This window comes from Prionailurus bengalensis, chromosome B3 (genome assembly GCF_016509475.1).
Source record: "Prionailurus bengalensis isolate Pbe53 chromosome B3, Fcat_Pben_1.1_paternal_pri, whole genome shotgun sequence".
In the NCBI taxonomy this organism is placed as follows: domain Eukaryota; kingdom Metazoa; phylum Chordata; class Mammalia; order Carnivora; family Felidae; genus Prionailurus; species Prionailurus bengalensis.
The window spans coordinates 145,300,687-145,318,445 of record NC_057355.1 but is presented as its reverse complement, the minus strand read 5'-3'; the positions used below and the strand labels follow the sequence as shown (position 1 = coordinate 145,318,445).

Here is a 17,759-nt window from a genome sequence, read left to right as displayed (position 1 = left end):
TCTTCCTCTCTCTACCCCTCCCGTGCTCTCTCTCTCTCTCAAATATAAATAAACAAACACTAGAAGAGACAGAAGAGAGCATGCTTCCTGTCACCCTCTCCCCACCATGTGAGGACACAGTCAAATGGCAACCATCTGCAAGCCAGAAGACAGCCCTCACCGGAAACTGAACTGGCCTGCACCTCATCTTGGGCTTTGAGCCTCCAGAACTCTGAGAGATAAATTCCTTTGTACCAGCCTGTGGTACTTTGTTATGACAGCCTGAGCTGGTTAATACATGCCTCTCTCATAAAGTCTAATGTTCTAGATTGAAACGCACAGTCTGAATTTTTTGAGAACACAGAGAATGTCTCACTTAGTATCATGCACGCAGAGCTACCTAGCATGACTGGCATCCATGAAATCTCTATAAAAGTTTGCGGCACTAAACTGACTTTGGTCAGTGTTCATTTATATGTTGCTCTTCCTTATACATATACTTAACAAAAATGTGCAGAAAAATACCGACCACCTAAATACACGCTGAAACAGTCGATGTCTGATGGACATATCCTCTATCTTCTCTTTTCCAGGTTGAAAACTGCAAGTTCCTTTAACCTTAAATACCACCTTTTGTGTTTCTGGTGAATTTTTTAAAGCTGATTATTTTACCTTCACAACAGCCATGACACCATTATCCCTATCTGCCATGAAAGGAGATAGGGGTTTCAAAGGTTGAACTTGCTCAGGGTCTCAAAGGCTGGTGGGGCCTAGCCTGCAGGCCCCCGACTCCTACGTAAATCTCTTCCCTCTACCGCAGGGAGGCCACCAGCTCTACCCAAACTTTCCAGCCTCTGGCTGCCAACAAGTACTCTTCCTGCCTTCTCCCATTCTATGTAATTTAGAAACTTTCACATTTGTAGTGTTACACTTAGAAGAACAGAATGTCAAAGTTTTAAGAGACTTTTACTATATGCAGAATTGGGACCTCTATGAAGAGGCCTCACAGACAACTGTTTCAGGTGAAATATATAAGTGACTAAAACCTGATGCAGTTCCCAAGAACCGTAAGACAAAAAGCGAGGGTAACTATCTTAATTCACCTTAACACAAAGAAATGCCTCGTTTACATGAACCAGGACAGGGGAGCCAGACAACATGAACAACTGTGTGAAATGCCGCTGTCCTGTCCCCATCCTCCCTGTCTCGCTTGCCACCCTCCCCAGTCCTCTAGTTTCATTACCCTTCTTCAGCCCCTATGCTGGTCACCCCCAGGCCACAGTCACCACATATGGTGTAGAGAATCTTGGAGGTAATGGTGAATGAAAAAGGTAAAGCAGCAACCCCAAAGATTTGCAGAGAGTAATCATTTTTTCCTTGATGATATGCCAGAAGTCAGCACACTTACAGAGTTCATAAAAAGAACAGAATGAGGAATGGGCGTGCCCGCGTGTGCATGGCACACACGTGTGCGTGTGTGTGTGTGTGTGTGTATAAAACTTGACTGCTGTAGGGAGAGAGACAAAACATAAGAGACTCTTAAATATGGAGAGCAAACAGAGGGTTACTGGAGGGGTTGTGGGAGGGGGGATGGGCTGAATGGGTAAGGGGCAGGAAGGAATCTACTCCTGAAATCATTGTTGTACTATATGCTAATTAATTTGGATATAAATTTTTAAAAAATAAAAAAAAAAAAATCTGATCGCTGTAAAAGTGCTCAGACCATCTAGACCACAGGCTCTTGACCTCAGGCATGACAGAAGGGGACTCAGGAACTCCCAGGACTCCCTGAAATTTCACGCACCTGTCACTCCTGTGTATCACCCATAAAGACGCTCTCTTCATTCATGCCTACTTTGGACAGGAGGTAAGATGCCCAGCAGTGACGGGTGTGTTGAGGAACAAAGGCGCAGTAAGCTTGGGAAGCTCACCTGGAAGCCGGCCTCCTGGCCAGGGGTACTGGAATCACAACCCTGTAGCAGGCGGGGCTCTGGGGGCTCTGGGAGCTCGGGTGCGGGTGCGGGTGCAGGCAGAGGGCACGTGGGGGAACACGACACGACTCGCACAGCTCCTCCCTCTCCACCCTCATCAGCCCCCATACAGAGGCAGATTTCTTGTTTCATTATTTAAATTCACTCTCACTCTTCTATGACCTCATCACATTTGCTTGCTCAAATAGTGTTGCAACAATCAGCTGAGAAAGGCTGAGAAAGCACAGTTTACAGAAAATGAGATTTCCATGTTACAACTAACGCATACACACCTCCTCACATGCTGTCAAATTATCCCACACTTTTCTACATAAACAGCCGTAACTTAATTCTAATAAGTCTCTAGGGGTTTTACTAGAATGATCTAGGGTGAACAACGGGAAATTTAGGATATGTAGGCTTACTAATATTTTCTCAATGAAGCTTTTTTTAAGAACAGAGAGAGATATGGGGCACCTGGGTGGCTCAGTCAGTTGAGCATCTGATTTTGGCTCAGGTCATGATCTCGCGGTTCGTGAGTTCGAGCCCCGTGTCAGGCTCTCTGCTGACAGCTCAGAGCCTGGAGCTGTTTCAGATTCTGTCTCTCCCTCTCTCTCTGCCCCTCCCCCACTTATGCTCTATCTCTCTCTGTCTCTCAAAACTAAACATTAAAAAATTAAAAAAAAAAAGAACCGAGAGAGATATAAGCTTAAACTCCATAATACTCTTCAAAATGAAAGTGAATTTTCAAGTAATTTTTAAGACGAATGAATAGGAAGGGAAAATATATAGACCCAAAGTTGTACTTGAAAAACTGACAGATGATCAAGGATTCCTGCTGATTAAGTAAATAAAACATACTTTTTAAATGTTTGTGTGTGTGGTTATTTTTTAATTTATTTGAGAGAGGGTGAGTGTGAGTGTGGGAGGGACAAAGAGAAAGAGGGAGAGAGAGAATTCCAAGCAGGCTCCACGCTATCAGCTTAGAGCCCAACGTGGGGCTCAAACCCACGAACCATGAGATCATGACCTGAGCTGAAGTCACGAGTTGGACACTTAACCAACTGAGCCACCCAGGTGCTCCAAACATATATTTTACTACATTTCATGAATTACCATTTTATGAATGGGTGTATTTCAAAATTTTATTCATGAATTCTTGGTTCAGAAGACAGAATGCATTTTCTCACAGAAAACAGGTAACACAGCAGTCGGGGTTTCCATTTTAGCCCACAAAAGCCTGTCTTATGAAGCATACACAACATACACTGTTGATAGCACTGGAATCAAACCACAACATGTGCAGTGGGTTAAAGATGGCCACAAACAGACACTCCTTTCAACAAGAATGTGTCTCCTCTCCCTAAACCTGGGAGTACCTCGCAGGTTCTTTGATCAATAGAACATAGTAGGAATAACACGAACACTAATCTGTCAGCCTCTGCTTCCTCTCCTAAAAAACTCATTGTAGGAATCCTAGCCTGTCATGTAAGAAATCCGACCACCCTAGCAGAGAGGCCATCTGCAGAGGCCCTGACAGTACATGGAAAGGAAGAACCACTAAAAGCTAGGCCTTCCAACCATCCAGTCATGGGAGCATAGCCATGCTGGACCTCCACACCAGATGCCAGATAAACACCAGTGAGTGACCTTGGCTAATGTCACACAGAGCAGAAGAATCACCCAGCTGAACCCTGCCTGATCAACCCACAGAACCATAAGATCTAATAACAGATTACTGCTGGTTTAGGTCACTAATACTTAGGGCAGTTTGTTATTCAACTATCATTATCTGGAACAATCTATGGCTTTTTCACAAAGCGACAGGCACATCTCTCTCTTGTCCTGGCATCAGGAATAGTGTCCCCTCCTTCATTCTCCACTGGTAGACACAGAGTTATGGTGGTAGTATCAGCCAGGATTTTCCCAGCTATCAGCTATGACGGGCAGCCTTGTATTGTGGAGGTATGTGGCATGATCGTCATCCTGTCTGCCTGAAAACTCTCCTAAATTTTTCTATACATGGAAGAGAGGACAGGTTTCAAAATTCTGAAGAAGCCTGATGTCCAGTCAAAATGCAGTTGGTAACCTGATACAAAAGCCAGACAAAGATACCACAAAAAAACTAAAAACCCACATCCCTAATGAATATAGATGTAAAAACCTCAACAAAATAGGAGCAAATCACATATAATAAGACATTAAGATGATTATACACCGGGACAAAGTGAGATTTATCCCAGGAAAGCAAAGGTAGTTCAACATGCAGAAATCTATTAATGTAAAACACCACACTCAGAAGAGGGAAAAAACCCACATGATCCTACCAATAGAAACACAGAAAGCATCTGACAAAATTCAGCATCCTTTCATGATGAAATGCTCAGCCAACTATGAATTGAAGAGAATGTCCTTAAAATGAAAAGGGCATTTCTTTAAAACAAAAACAAAAACGAAATAAAACCCACACCTAACTTCATAATCGATGGTGAAAGATTGTATGTAAACTTTCCCCTGATACCAGGAACAAGATAAGGATGTCTGCTTTCACTACTGCTGTTCAACACTCTAGTAAAAGTGCTAGCCAGAGCAATTAGGCAAGAAAAAGGAAATAAAAGGATAAAAGGAAAGAAAAAGATAAACGATATTTGTACATGACATGATTCTATATATAGAAAATCTATATACATAGAAAAACCCCCCTGGGGCACCTGAGTGGCTTGGTTAAGTGTCCGACTCCTGGTTTCGGCTCAGGTCATGATCTCACAGTTCTTGGGTTCCAGCCCCGCATCGGGCTCTGCACTGACAGCACACAGCCTGCTTGGGATTCACTGTCTCTGTCTGTCTGTCTGTCTGTCTCTCTCTCTCTGTCCCTCCCCTGCTTGCTCATTCTCTCTCTCTCACAATAAACAAACACTAAAAACACTTTAAAAAAATCCCCAAAACTACTAGAAAAACAATAACCAAATTCAGCAAAGTCTGGGTATATGGTCACCACACGAAAATCAATTGTGTTTTTATACACTAGCCATGAAAAATCTTAAAATTAAGGAAACAATTCTGTATACAATAACATCCAAAAGAACAAAATACCTGGGAATAAATTTAACCAAGGAGGTAGATTTATACATTGACACTACAAAATCTTGCTAAAAGAAATTAAAGATGTAAATAAGTAGAAAGACACCCACAGTCACGGATTTGAACACTTAGCAGTGTTACAACGACAACTCCCCAAAACAGATTTAATACAATCCCTATCAAAATTCCAACGACCTCTTTTTGCAGCGAGAGAAAAACTGATTCTCAAATTAACATGAAGCTGCAAGGGGTCTCAAGTAGCTAAAGCAATAATGAAAAAGAAAAATTAAATTGAAAGACTCATACTTCTCTTACTACTTCAAAACTTTCTACAAAGCTACAGTAATCAGAACAGTGTGCCACTGGCAAAAGGAAAGACATACAGACTGATAAAACAGAACTGAGAGTTGAAAAATAGATTCAAACATCTATGGCCAGCTGATTTCCAACAAAGGTACCAAGACCACCTAGTGAGGAAAGAACAGTCTCTTCAACAAATGGTGCTGAGACAAGTGTATAACCACATACAAAAGAATGAAGTGGGACTCCCACTTCACTTCATATACAAATATTAACTCAAAATGGATGGATTAAAGACCTAAATGTAAGAGTCAAAACTATGTAACATAGGGGTAAATCCTCATGACCTCAGATTTGTCCATGGATTCTCATATTTGATACCAAAAGCACAAGCAACAGAAAGAAAAGAAATGGATCAACTGGAATTAACAAAAGTAAGAATTTTTGTGCACCAAAGGACCTTATTAAGAATCTGAAAAAAAGACCTACAGAACGGGAGGAAATATTTGTCAACCACATATTTACTAAGGGTTTAATATTCAAAATACATAAAGAACTCCTGGGGCACCCGTGCGGCTCAGTTGGTTGAGCATCCGGCTCTTGATCTCCACTCAGGTCATGATCTTGTGATCTGTGAGATCAAGCTCCATGTCCAGCTCTGTGCTAACGGTGCAGCACCTGCCTGGGATTCTCTCTCACCCCGCCCCTCCCCCACTCACTCACTCACTCACTCACTCACTCACTCACACACACATACACACACACTCTCTCTCTCTCTCAAAAATGAAACAGATTAAGTATGTATGTATGTGCGTGTATGTGTACATATATATATATGCATACACATGTATACATATGTACGTATGTGTGTATGTGTATATACACACACACACACATACACGTGTGTGTGTGTGTGTATATATATATATATATATATACACACACATATATATAACCCTTACAATTCAACAACAAAAAGATAAACAACCCAATTAAAACATGAGCAAAGGGCTTAAGTGCACATCACTCCAAAAAAGATATAAATTAAAAGATGTTCAGTATCACTGGCCATTAAGGAAATACAAAACTACACTGAAGATACTACTTTATATCCACTAGACTAGCTTAGATAGATAAATGTTGCAATGATGTACAGAAATTGGAACCCTAGGACGTCTGTGGTGGGAATAAGTTAAACACAGAATTATTACCATATGACCTAGCAATTCCATTCCTAGGTATTTCACCCAAGAGAAATGAAAACACATGTCTACACAGAAACTTACACAAATTATTCATCATAGCCAAAAGAGGAAAACAATCCAAATGTCCATCGGTGGATGAATGGATAAATAACTTGTGATATATACACAGAATGGAATATTATTCAGCCATAAAAAGGAACAAAACACTTATACATGCTATAATTTAGATATACCTCAAAAACCAAGTGAAAGAAGCTAGACATTAAAGGTCACCTGTTGTATGACTCCTTTTATATGAAATGGCTAGAACAGGCAAATCCATAGAGACAGGAAGCAGATGAGAGGTTACCAGGGGTTGGGAGGAAGACAGAATAAGGAATGATCACTTAATGCATAAGGTTTTTCTATGGGATGATGAAAAAGGTTTGAAATTAGAGAGAGCTGGTGGTTGCACAGCATTGTGAATATGCTAAATACCACTGAAATGTACATTCTAAAACGGTTAATTGTATGTTAATGTGAAGTTTGCCTCAATAAAAGAAAATGTGGTTAGGCTACAGTATACTGATTCATCCATACAAACACCTGAGTACCTACCACACTCCAGGCACTCTCCTAGTACACGGGTTAAGATGATGAACAAAACTTTTCTGTTACAAATTTAAAAAGCAAGGTAAGAGATTAGAGAGTGAGTGTGGCCTATTTTCATTAGGGTGTTCAGGGAAGACCTCCTGAAAGAAGTGACATTTGAACAGAGATGAGAACGAACTGAAGAAAATTATTCTGCTAAATAACAGAAAAAATAACCTACTGAAATTAAAACATACATTTTAATTTATCAAAAATCATCACAGGCAAAAAAGTCCTTTTCTACAAATCATTTTACTCTTTATTATGAGTAATTTCTTTATGGTCCAGTAACACGCTGCTTCTACTCTTACCTGCAGGGTAGTCTCCCAGGGCCAAGCCACACTCCCAAGACAGCCTGTCATTCCCCTTGCTAACAAGGCAGGTTTTCCCTTTAGGAAATCACTCAGGAAAGGAAAGAGGGAAAGGAATTAGCACTTATGATATGCTGGGTTCTCACATTCACTCACATTCTCACTTCTATTCCTCACAATTACCTTTCCATGGCTGAGAAAAATTAAGGTTCACAAAGGATAAGTAAGCTAAACGAAGGACCAGAATTCAAATCAGGCCTGATTTCAGACCCATACTCCTCCCATACATAAATGTCTCATTGTTACTGAGCGCATCTTAGGCCACACCGAAAATGTGATGAAGTGACCCTGTCCTTGAGAAGCTTGTCATCTCAACACTAGAGACACATCCAAGATGTACCAGAACATTCCTCAACCTGAAGAAGGCACAACAGGCTCCAGGAACATGAGGCCCTTGCTATCCAATACCATGGCATGCACCCAAGAAGTCTAACTCATGTTAAGAACTAAGGAATCTACCCTGTATCACTCCAGGAACCTGACCTTGTGGCCTTGGGGCCTAGATGTGTGCCAGTATTCACAACCCTTCCTGGAGCAGGTACAGATAGATGTCCATGAAACAAGCCTCCCCCTCTCAACCCAGCCATCACTGACCCTTCCCAGTTCCGTGTTCAAAACTCTACAGTGGCTCTAGCAGAAGAGCCACTTAAAATCTTCTCCAAAAGAGTCAACAACATCATTTCCTCGCTAATTGTGGAGAAGGCTTCTTTGCCTTTAACTTATATTCCCGTAAGTAATCCGTAGTCATAATTAAATTCCAGATGAATGGGTAGAAATTTGACTATGCTGGACTGCAAGCGTTATGCTCTCTACAGAGTGACCAGGCACCGGGGACTTGTTCACCACTAACAAGCTAATGCTTGTAAAACCTTATAAAAACATAATGACTAAACACTATCATTATTACTTGACTACCCGTTTAAATGTAAATTAAGAGAGGGAAAGGGGAAAGAAAACACATTAGTAAATCAGGTTTGGGACTGCTACTCAGCAAGATGTAAGCAACATCTGAACCACAGGGGTAAAGAACATCTTAACTGAATTTGTTAAAGGATACTGAATGTAATGTTGCTGCTATAAGAAAATAACTCAAAACAGAAAGAAGAAATGGAGGGAATACCAGCTAGAAAAATGAGTCAATGAAGGCAAAACAGATGTTAGAAGGAAAGGCTACAGGAAAAACATGCTGGAAAAATACATAATTTATTTAAAAAGTACTATTTACCAGCAAAACTAAAACGTTAGAATCTGAAAGCAAAACTAAAAAGTCTAGAATGTGAACAAAATCCAAAACAGGACTGTAACTCAGCTTAAACTGACCACGCGGCACAGTAATGAAAACAGGAACTCTGGAGTCCAACAGGCCTATCGCTCTTCACTGTTCTCATCTGTAAAATGGGAATAAGTCTTACTCCAAGTTAGGCTGGCACAGAGGTGGCACCCAAAGGCAGCCAGTGCCCTGTTCCCGATCACTCTCCCCGACACAGCCACAGGGAGCGCCTTCAGACTCTGACACGCAACTCTGCCAGCCACTGCCTCCCTTTCTCTTCTGCGAGCTTGCTGATGGTCGTCCTCCCTGGGAAACACCTCCTAACCCCGCAGTCCAAGTGACACGGCATCCCCCCGCCCCCACTCTCTCAGCACCTCCGTTCTACCCGCACAGGGCCTACCCAGTGGCTCTTCCGGCTCACCATCTTCCATAAGCTCCTCGAGGATGGTGATCAGACAGCAGTTTACTTGACTACTCAGCTTTGACAGCTAGCACAGCTCCTGAGTAGGCTCTCAAAAATGTGTGCTGATCAAATAAGTCTCAATTATCCCAAGTCAGAATAGAGACCAAGCAGCTTCCCTGGGGGAAAATCTTGAAAAGTACAACATGTAAGGAAAAAAACTGTACTCTGGGTGAATACTCCATGCTTTGCCATTATCCAACTTGGAACGGTTATTCAGCCAAACATTCCGAGCCTCTCATATAAAAAAAGAGGGAATTCAACTAGAAAGTCTCCGTGGTCCCTACCACAGGCAAGGGCATATTATGTCTACATTCTAAGACTTGAACATTCTTACTCTACTACATCTTGATTCTCTATGTTAACATCGTAGAATGCTTTATTGTCCATTTCACTCCTAACAAGCACGTGATGTGCATGGTGCTTTCTGCCTCATTTTGCAGATGGGGAAAGCAATTCAGACAGAACCAATAGCCTGACCAAATAGAGAGAGCAGGACTGGCATTCAGATATTTAAAGCTGGTGCCTTCCATCATCTGCACCCTCCTCAAGCTGGGGAATGGACAGCTCCAGGGACACATGGTAGAATGCCAAGGGAGCCCTCAGGGGTCCTAGGGAAGCCAAGGACAAACAAAATGCATCTTCTGGAGAATTAACTGTACTCAAAAATTTGGGAGACAAAGTGTGTTTATATTTCAAAAAAAAATCAGACATATTACTGAGTATAATGTGAAATTTGTATTAAAACTTAAGATAAAGGGGCGCCTTGCTGGCTCAGTTGTAAAGCATGTGACTCTAGATCTCAGGATTGTGAGTTCAAGCCCCACGTTAGGTGTAGAAATTACTTAAGAATTAGGGGCGCCTGGGTGGCGCAGTCGGTTAAGCGTCCGACTTCAGCCAGGTCACGATCTCGCGGTCCGGGAGTTCGAGCCCCGCGTCAGGCTCTGGGCTGATGGCTCGGAGCCTGGAGCCTGTTTCCGATTCTGTGTCTCTCTCTCTCTCTGCCCCTCCCCCGTTCATGCTCTGTCTCTCTCTGTCCCAAAAATAAATAAAAAACGTTGAAAAAAAAATTAAAAAAAAAAAAAAGAAATAAAAAATAGGGGCGCCTGGGTGGCTCAGTCAGTTAAGCGTCCAACTCTTGGTTTTGGCTCAGGATCATGGGTTCGAGCCCCACATCAGGCTCTGCGCTGGGTGTGGAGCCTGCTTGGGATTCTCTCTCCCTCTCTCTCTGCTCCTCCCCTGTCCATGCTGTCTGTCTGTCTGTCTGTCTCTCGCTCTCTCTCTCTCTCTCAAAATAAGTAAAATAAACTTTAAAAAATAAAAAAAAAGCAAAAATAAATAATAAATCTTTTTTAGAATTTTTAAATAAAACTTACTGGGCCTTAGAGACTTGCAACATACTACACTAAAGCCATGCCATGCCCTTTCCCACACAGAAAAGCCATCTGAAACCAGAACACTTAATTTACCCTATAATAACATCTCAAACATCAGGCTGTGTTAATCCAAAAAGCATAGAATTTAATTTCTAGAATAAAGTTGTGACTTCGGGGCATTACTGGGCAGGGAAGGACAAGAACTAGTTGCCCTGTTCTTCCTTTCTAAGTCATTAAAAGCACCCAAGAAAGGCACCGGGTCCAAGGAAGTCTCCCGTCACACAAGCCTCTTAATGCCGTAAAACGGGGAGAAGACGGGGGTGGGCGCAGGGGCACAGCCAAGGGAGGCAGCTACGAGGCACACCGGACTGCAAGTCTATCAGCGAAACCACGTGGAATTGTGCGGGCCTCTGGTGTGGCTCTCCTCTCTCCCAAACTTGCAGTTCTGGACATGAACACTGACAGGAGAGGTCTAATGGGAACCTCATTACCTACAGTGTATGCAGGCCTCCTACTGGGCATTAACCTTCCAGAGTACAAAGCTGGCCTCTGGAAACCTTCACTACAATTCTCATGACTCCTGGAGACTCAGGTTTTACCACTCTGGTACTACTAGTGTCCTGAAAACTTTATTATCCCACTTGGTTAATTGATTTATCTTCTCTCTCCACTCAAAGAAACCAAGTTTCCAATAAACGTGCTTTTGGGTTTTGCCATAGAATCAGTGTTTAAATTGGAAAGAAAATCAGAATATCAGAACACCATGCCTGATATCTTTCTTGGTAGAATGGCCTCATAAAAAGTTACCCAATAACCTGCATTAAAAAATATATACGGGGTGCCTGGGTGGCTCAGTCGGTTGAGCATCGGACTCCCGATTTCGGCTCGGGTCGTGATCTCACAGCATAGGAGATCAAACCCCGCACTGGGCTCTGCATTGACAGCACGGAGCCTGCTGGGGTTCTCTCCCCCACCCCCTCTGCCCCTTCCCACTCGCTTTCTCTCTCTCCCTCAAAATAAATAAGCATAAAAAAAAACACCTTTCAAAAATACACATGTATAAGGGCACCTGGGTGGCTCAGTCAGGTGAGTGTCCAACTTTGGTTCAGGTCATGATCTCATGGTTCATGAGTTCAAGCCCCACATTGGGGGCTCGCTGCTGTCAGCACAGAGTCCGCTTCAGATCCTCTGTCCCTCTCTCTGCCCCCCCCCACCAAAAAAATTAATAAATTAATTAAACTTATAATAAATTTAATAAATTAAAAAATAAATTAAAAACATTAGAAAAAAATATATATATACACGCACAGAGTTAAAACCTGCATGGAGCAAGCCCTAGAAAAATGCAAATCATGGGGCGCCTGGGTGGCGCAGTCGGTTAAGCGTCCGACTTCAGCCAGGTCACGATCTCGCGGTCCGTGAGTTCGAGCCCCGCGTCGGGCTCTGGGCTGATGGCTCGGAGCCTGGAGCCTGTTTCCGATTCTGTGTCTCCCTCTCTCTCTGCCCCTCCCCCGTTCATGCTCTGTCTCTCTCTGTCCCAAAAATAAATAAACGTTGAAAAAAAAAAATTAAAAAAAAAAAAAAAGAAAAGAAAAATGCAAATCATGAAATGAAATTATAGGACCCAATTTTTTATTTCTTGAGAATTAAAAAGATTTAGGTCATTTCAGCACAGATGACAGAGCAGTAGGTTGGGGGAGGGGGTCCTGAGGGAGGTGCTTTTTATAACATTTCCACCCCTCCCCTCACCACCACTTCTTGAGCCTTTCTACCTACAGGGAGAAACAGTAGAGACGGCAACGTGCTGCCACTCACCGCTCCGTTCCCCAGTGCAGACCGGGCCCTTCGCAGTGTAGAACGCCGGGTCCCCGGGGTCACAAAGGGCCTGGTAAGAGCGGGAGGCCAACACTGGAAACACTACAACTGGAACCCCGCAGACCAGCGGCACCGCCGGCACTGTATCTACTGGAGGACGGCAAACTGTCAGATCTCCTCTCACCGAAACACAGCGGGGTATGGAGAAACCCCCTTCCTGCCATCCTCAGGGCCCTGCCAGAGGCCCAGAGACCTCGCTCATGCTGGGACTCAACACCCACCTCCCAGAAGCCTTCCCGGACTACCCCCCCCCCCCCCCCCACCTACCCACAGCCGGCCAAGAGCTTCCCCTTTCCCGGATTCCCACCATACTCTCAGTCTTCCACACAATTCACTAACTCATTTTATGACTACTTGGTTTTATGACTACTTAGGTGGGTCTTCGCTCTCCAGCCGAGCGCCTGCTCCCTGAGGGCAGGGTGGTAAAATTCCACCTTTCCACGCCCTTCCGCCACAAGCTTCCGTCCAGGTGCTGTGGTGGTCCCATACCCTTGGTTTCTGGCATCTCCCTTCCCTGCGCACAGGGGCGGACTTCTGCAGCCCGGGCTCTTCAAGGCGGGTGCCGAATCTCACCCATCCTAGCTCTGTAACAAGAACATTACGGGAGCTCAAGGCACATTAACTGAACATTAGGTCAGACGAGAAAAAGATTCCCAACTCCCCGTTAATGATCCACTTATCTCGAGGAATACAGAATTCAGCAAGAGATTCCCACCTCGTTTTTAGAGTTGTGAGAAACCAACAGTCACCTACGTTTTCAATATCTCACTACCCGCCAGCCTCAGCCCAAGGTATCTGCACAGGGAGGAAAAAAAAAAATCCCATCCAAAAAAATTTTTACTGCTTAATGATAAAAAAAAAACCAAAAAACACCTCACCTCCTCCTTCCTAGGTTGGTTAGCTCCCCCCCCCCCATCATCTACAATACTGTTGTGCAAAAAAACAATTAAAAAAAAGCTCCTTAAAATGAGAAAGACGTTTTGTATTTTTTAGTTAATAATGAATGATGGGTATCACACAAGCACACGTAGTTTTCTGACATTTTTCCTTTCTTTCTTTTTTTTTTTTTTAATGTTTATTTGAGACAGAGGGAGAGACAGAGTATAAGCAGTGGATGGGGCCACGAGAGAGGGAGACACAGAATCCCAGGCAGGATCCAGGCTCTGAGCTGTCAGCACAGAGCTCGACACCGGGCTTAAACTCGTGAACCGCGAGATCATGACCTGAGCTGAAGTCGGACACTTAACCGACTGAGCCACCCAGGCGCCCCTGACATTTTTCCTTTATGTTTAAGACTACACTTTCTTCTATTTCTTTTAGCTCCTTTGGACCCAAAGCCTCCTGCTGTGATGCAAGCGGCACCCACCCCCATTCACCTCTCTACTGCCCTCCTGCCCCGGGGCATCTGGCCTCTCCCTGTGGTTGCACTCCTCCCACTCAGAATAAGCCTAAGCATCACCTCCACGGTTAGGCCTCAACTGCCTCTCTCGGGTCACCTTCCAGGTCCACTGGCCTCACTTCACTTCCTTCCTTCCCACTCTGTAGCTCTCTCCCCAGTTTGTCTCTGCAGGTGAAGTCAACATGATGATTCTCCCTCCATTCCCCCCAAATAGTGTTTCTTCCTCTATGAACACTCGTGAAGAAGCACACGAGGGGTCCAGATTCTATGGAATCAACACGGGAGGCCTTGGTCACAAGACGTCTCCTCTACCAAGTTAAGAGTTCTTAAATTGACCAGTGCAAGGAAACTCAGCTATTGCATAATACTTGATAGTTAAGATCACTTGCTGTTTGGAGAGTCCTGCTATATGGAGATGAGAAAATAGAGATGGGCAAATTTAACGCAATTTCCTTTGTTTGCTTGAGCCAGCTTAGACTTGCAACACCACCGTGACTGTTTTATCTTTCTGAAAGTGCAGCTTTAACATCATAGAGAAGGACTTTAAGAGAGTGATAAATCATTCTCCTCCTCCGTTCATTAGCACAGCTATCCTGACAGTACCCCAGAAAGGCCTCTCTCAGGTTTGCACAGTGAAAAAATAAAGGGATTTTAGCCAGGGTGTTTACAGAATCAAAATCCCAAACACAGAGGAAAACAGCAAGCAGCAGCCCAGATGTTTCAGTGGAACGAAGGACTTTCTTCAAGGCACGAACAAGAGTGAGAATATTTTGACGGTATTAACAGAAGCGACTGACCGTGCTATTGCCTGTTTCCAGAGGAATGTCTTTACACCCTTCTCACTGAGTGAGGCCATCTTATTAAATCCAAAATGCATGGATAGAATCCAAGCAAAATAACTGGTCGTCTTTCCCCTCACAGAAAAATTCACATGAATGTCTTTAAAAAAAAAAAAAAAAAAAGCTGGAATTCTCCCTGCCAGTTCTCTCTGCTTTCCTGGCTTCTGCATTGTGACAGCTGGAACAGATGGCGTCTGGGTGAGACACCTTAACATCTTAAACCTCATGCGTGATAAGGGCCGATTTGAACCAGTGATGCTAGAGTCCCAGGTCTGTCAGGGTTTGTCATGAGCCCCTACTCACAGGGATTTCCAATCTTGTCTGCTATTTTCTGATTTTCCTACTAACAAGGCTTATCTTGCTTGGCCAAAGAATTCTTCGTCTATAGACTGATTCTAAATAATATAGTCACAACAGAGTAAAAAAAAAAAGCAAATATCCCCTGGCGCTTGAAACACGACTGGCTGTGCACTATTTTGCCAGACATCCTACACATGATGCAGTCTTTTTAACAGGCCATTTTCAAAGATGTGAAAGACACGCGCAGATTTTAGCACCGACCGACGGTCCGCCTGGTCATTTCTTTCAATAAGAATTTTAGAGCCATATAGAAGGTTACAGAAAACGTTTCCAAACGCTTCACCAGTGTGCATTCACGACAAATGCCAGGGGGAAAAAAAAAAATTATGGCTCCTCCTCTGTTGTATGCTGTGAATGTAAATTAAGAAGCGGTAAGGTAACGCTCAACACAGCCTTTATGACTCCACAAAAATAAATGAACACACACACACACACACACACGCTCACACTCACTCACACACCCCCATCTCCTTCTGAAATCTGATTCAGAGCTTCATAGGAAAAACGTGAAATAAATCTGTTTTCTTCAACGGAGCATTAGCTGAAGGGTTGTTAAATTTCAAAGCACGTCCACGACAGTTCATCCATTTCCCTTTTGTTTACAGGTTTGCAAATTAAGGGTAAAGAACATTCCACACAGAATTCTCTCTACAGGTCTCGATATTAAATAGATGTCCCCAAATGGGGTGACGGCGTGAAAACGTGGCAAAGCGTACGTGAGCGACAGCCTGGCGCCTCGAGATGAAATTTTAAATACCGTGGCAGGCATCCTTTTCATTTTTTGCACCTCTGGGAGCCCGGTCTGACCTTTACTATGAATCAAAGGTGGAATGTGTGCATTTTGCCCCGAACTGGATCCCAGTACCGCCTGCCTTCGAGGCCACTGCAGCTCCCCGATTATGAATCAGTCAGAGGTTCATCTGCAGAGGAATGACTCAGTATAAACTTTTAAATAAGGGCTTCAGAAGCCCCCCCACCCCCGGCCGGCAGCCCGGGGGGACGGGGGGACCCCTCGGTGGATGCAGACCCCCAGCCGGCGCGCCCCCCCCCCGCCCCCGCCGCCAGAACACACGGCCTCGCGGGGGATGCCGGCTGTCCCCACCCCGCGGGGCTCGCGTCCCCGGGAGGCCTCGGCACCCCGTTTCCTGAAAAGCTGCGGGCACCCCGGCCCGCGGGCCCCGGGCCCGGCCTCGAGGACAAAGTTTTCCGAAGTTGAGGCGCTCGGGGGGCGGGCGGGCCCGGGCGGGGGCGGGGGCGAGGCGGCGCCGCACCGGGCACTCGCCGCCGGGCGCCGGGCCTGCTTCGCCCCGGCCCCGCTCCGGCCCCGGGCCCGCCGCCGCCGCCGCCGCCCGCCGAGGACGCGGGAAGGGGCCGCCGGGGATGGAGCCTCCCGCCCGCCCGCCCGCCGCCAGCCGCCCGCCGCCGTCGCCACCCCTTACCCCGCGGTCCGCCCCGCTCGGCCGGCTCAGGGGCGCCGGGCTCGTCCTCCGCCGCGGTCCGCAGCGTCCTGCTCCCCGGGCAGCCCCATGTCGGGGGGCGGGGAAGGGCCGGCGGCCGCCGCCGCCGCCGCCGCCGCCGCCGGCTGGAAAGTCCCTGCTGGGCTGCAACCCCGGCTCGCGCACGCGGCGGCCGCGCCGCGCCGCGCTCCCTCGCGCCCTCACGCACCCTCTCGCAGCACTTCCTCTCGCGCGCTGGAAATCCCCGCCGGCCGCCGGAGCGCGCCCCGGCGCGCGCCCGCCCCGCCCCCGCCGCCCGCGCGCGCGTGGGAGCGCAGGAGCCCGCGAGCGCCGCCGGCCCCACGCGCCCGCGGCCCGCGCGCCCCCGCTCCCCCCCCGCGCGCGCGCGCCCGCGACCCGTTGCTAAGGCCCGCCCGCCCCGCGCCCGCCCCGCGCCCGCCCGCCGGCCTTAGCAACGGCGCCGCGGCGCGAGCCGGGGCGGCCCCCGATGCCCCCCGCGGCCGCCGCCGAGCCGCCCGCCCCCTCGCTCCGCGCGGCCCCCGCCCCCCCGGCAGCCGCGCGCGCCCCCGCCGTCTCCCCCTCCCCTTTCCGGGTCAAGAAGCCACGCAGCCGCGTGTGGGCCCCAGAGGTGCAGGTTGTGTCGCTGCCAGGAGCGATGGCGTCACCCGGTTCACCCGCGCAGCCACGCTCGCGGACACTGCACCGCCGCTGGGGCACACTCGGTCTCACACTCACCCGCACACTTGCCCACACGGGCTCACAGACCTGCATTCCTAAGCGCGGCCCCACTCATGCACACATGCTCGCCGCACACACGTTCACGGCCACGCGCACACTCACCTGGGCACTGGCACCCTCCCGTGCCCTCGCGCCACACACTCCTTCCCATACTAGCCGACACTCATGCTCCCGCACAGCCATGCACACGCACACACACACTCCTCTAGACACACGCGCAGGTGGGTGGGGCTGAAGGTGACTCAAGCCATCTGGGCCCCTGCTTTTTTCCCTTGAGAGCGGGATGTCTACGCATTTGTTTGGTTGGAGTTTCCTTTCCTTCCTCCCTGGGCTCCTCCCACACCCAGGAAGCTGCCTCTCAGTCAACTGTGAACAGGGTGGCCAGTTTGCCGCGAGTGCCCAGAGTTCTCGTGGCCTGCGTGCCCGGGGCAGAAGAGTCCACCGCGCAC

The 17,759-nt window shown here is 46.7% G+C and overlaps 1 protein-coding gene across 3 annotated transcripts in view; it reads right to left on the bottom strand.

The window, feature by feature from the left end:
• Positions 1-16,800, bottom strand: part of TRAF3 (TNF receptor associated factor 3) — a 119,223-nt gene extending 102,423 nt beyond the window's left edge. The window contains exon 1 of one of the 3 annotated variants that reach the window (XM_043557062.1): positions 16,555-16,800. The gene's annotated coding sequence lies outside the window, so the exon portion shown is untranslated. The remainder of the gene's footprint in view (positions 1-16,554) is intronic. The other 2 variants (XM_043557063.1, XM_043557064.1) reach the window with 2 other exon arrangements.
• Between the last annotated feature and the right edge of the window lie 959 nt (positions 16,801-17,759).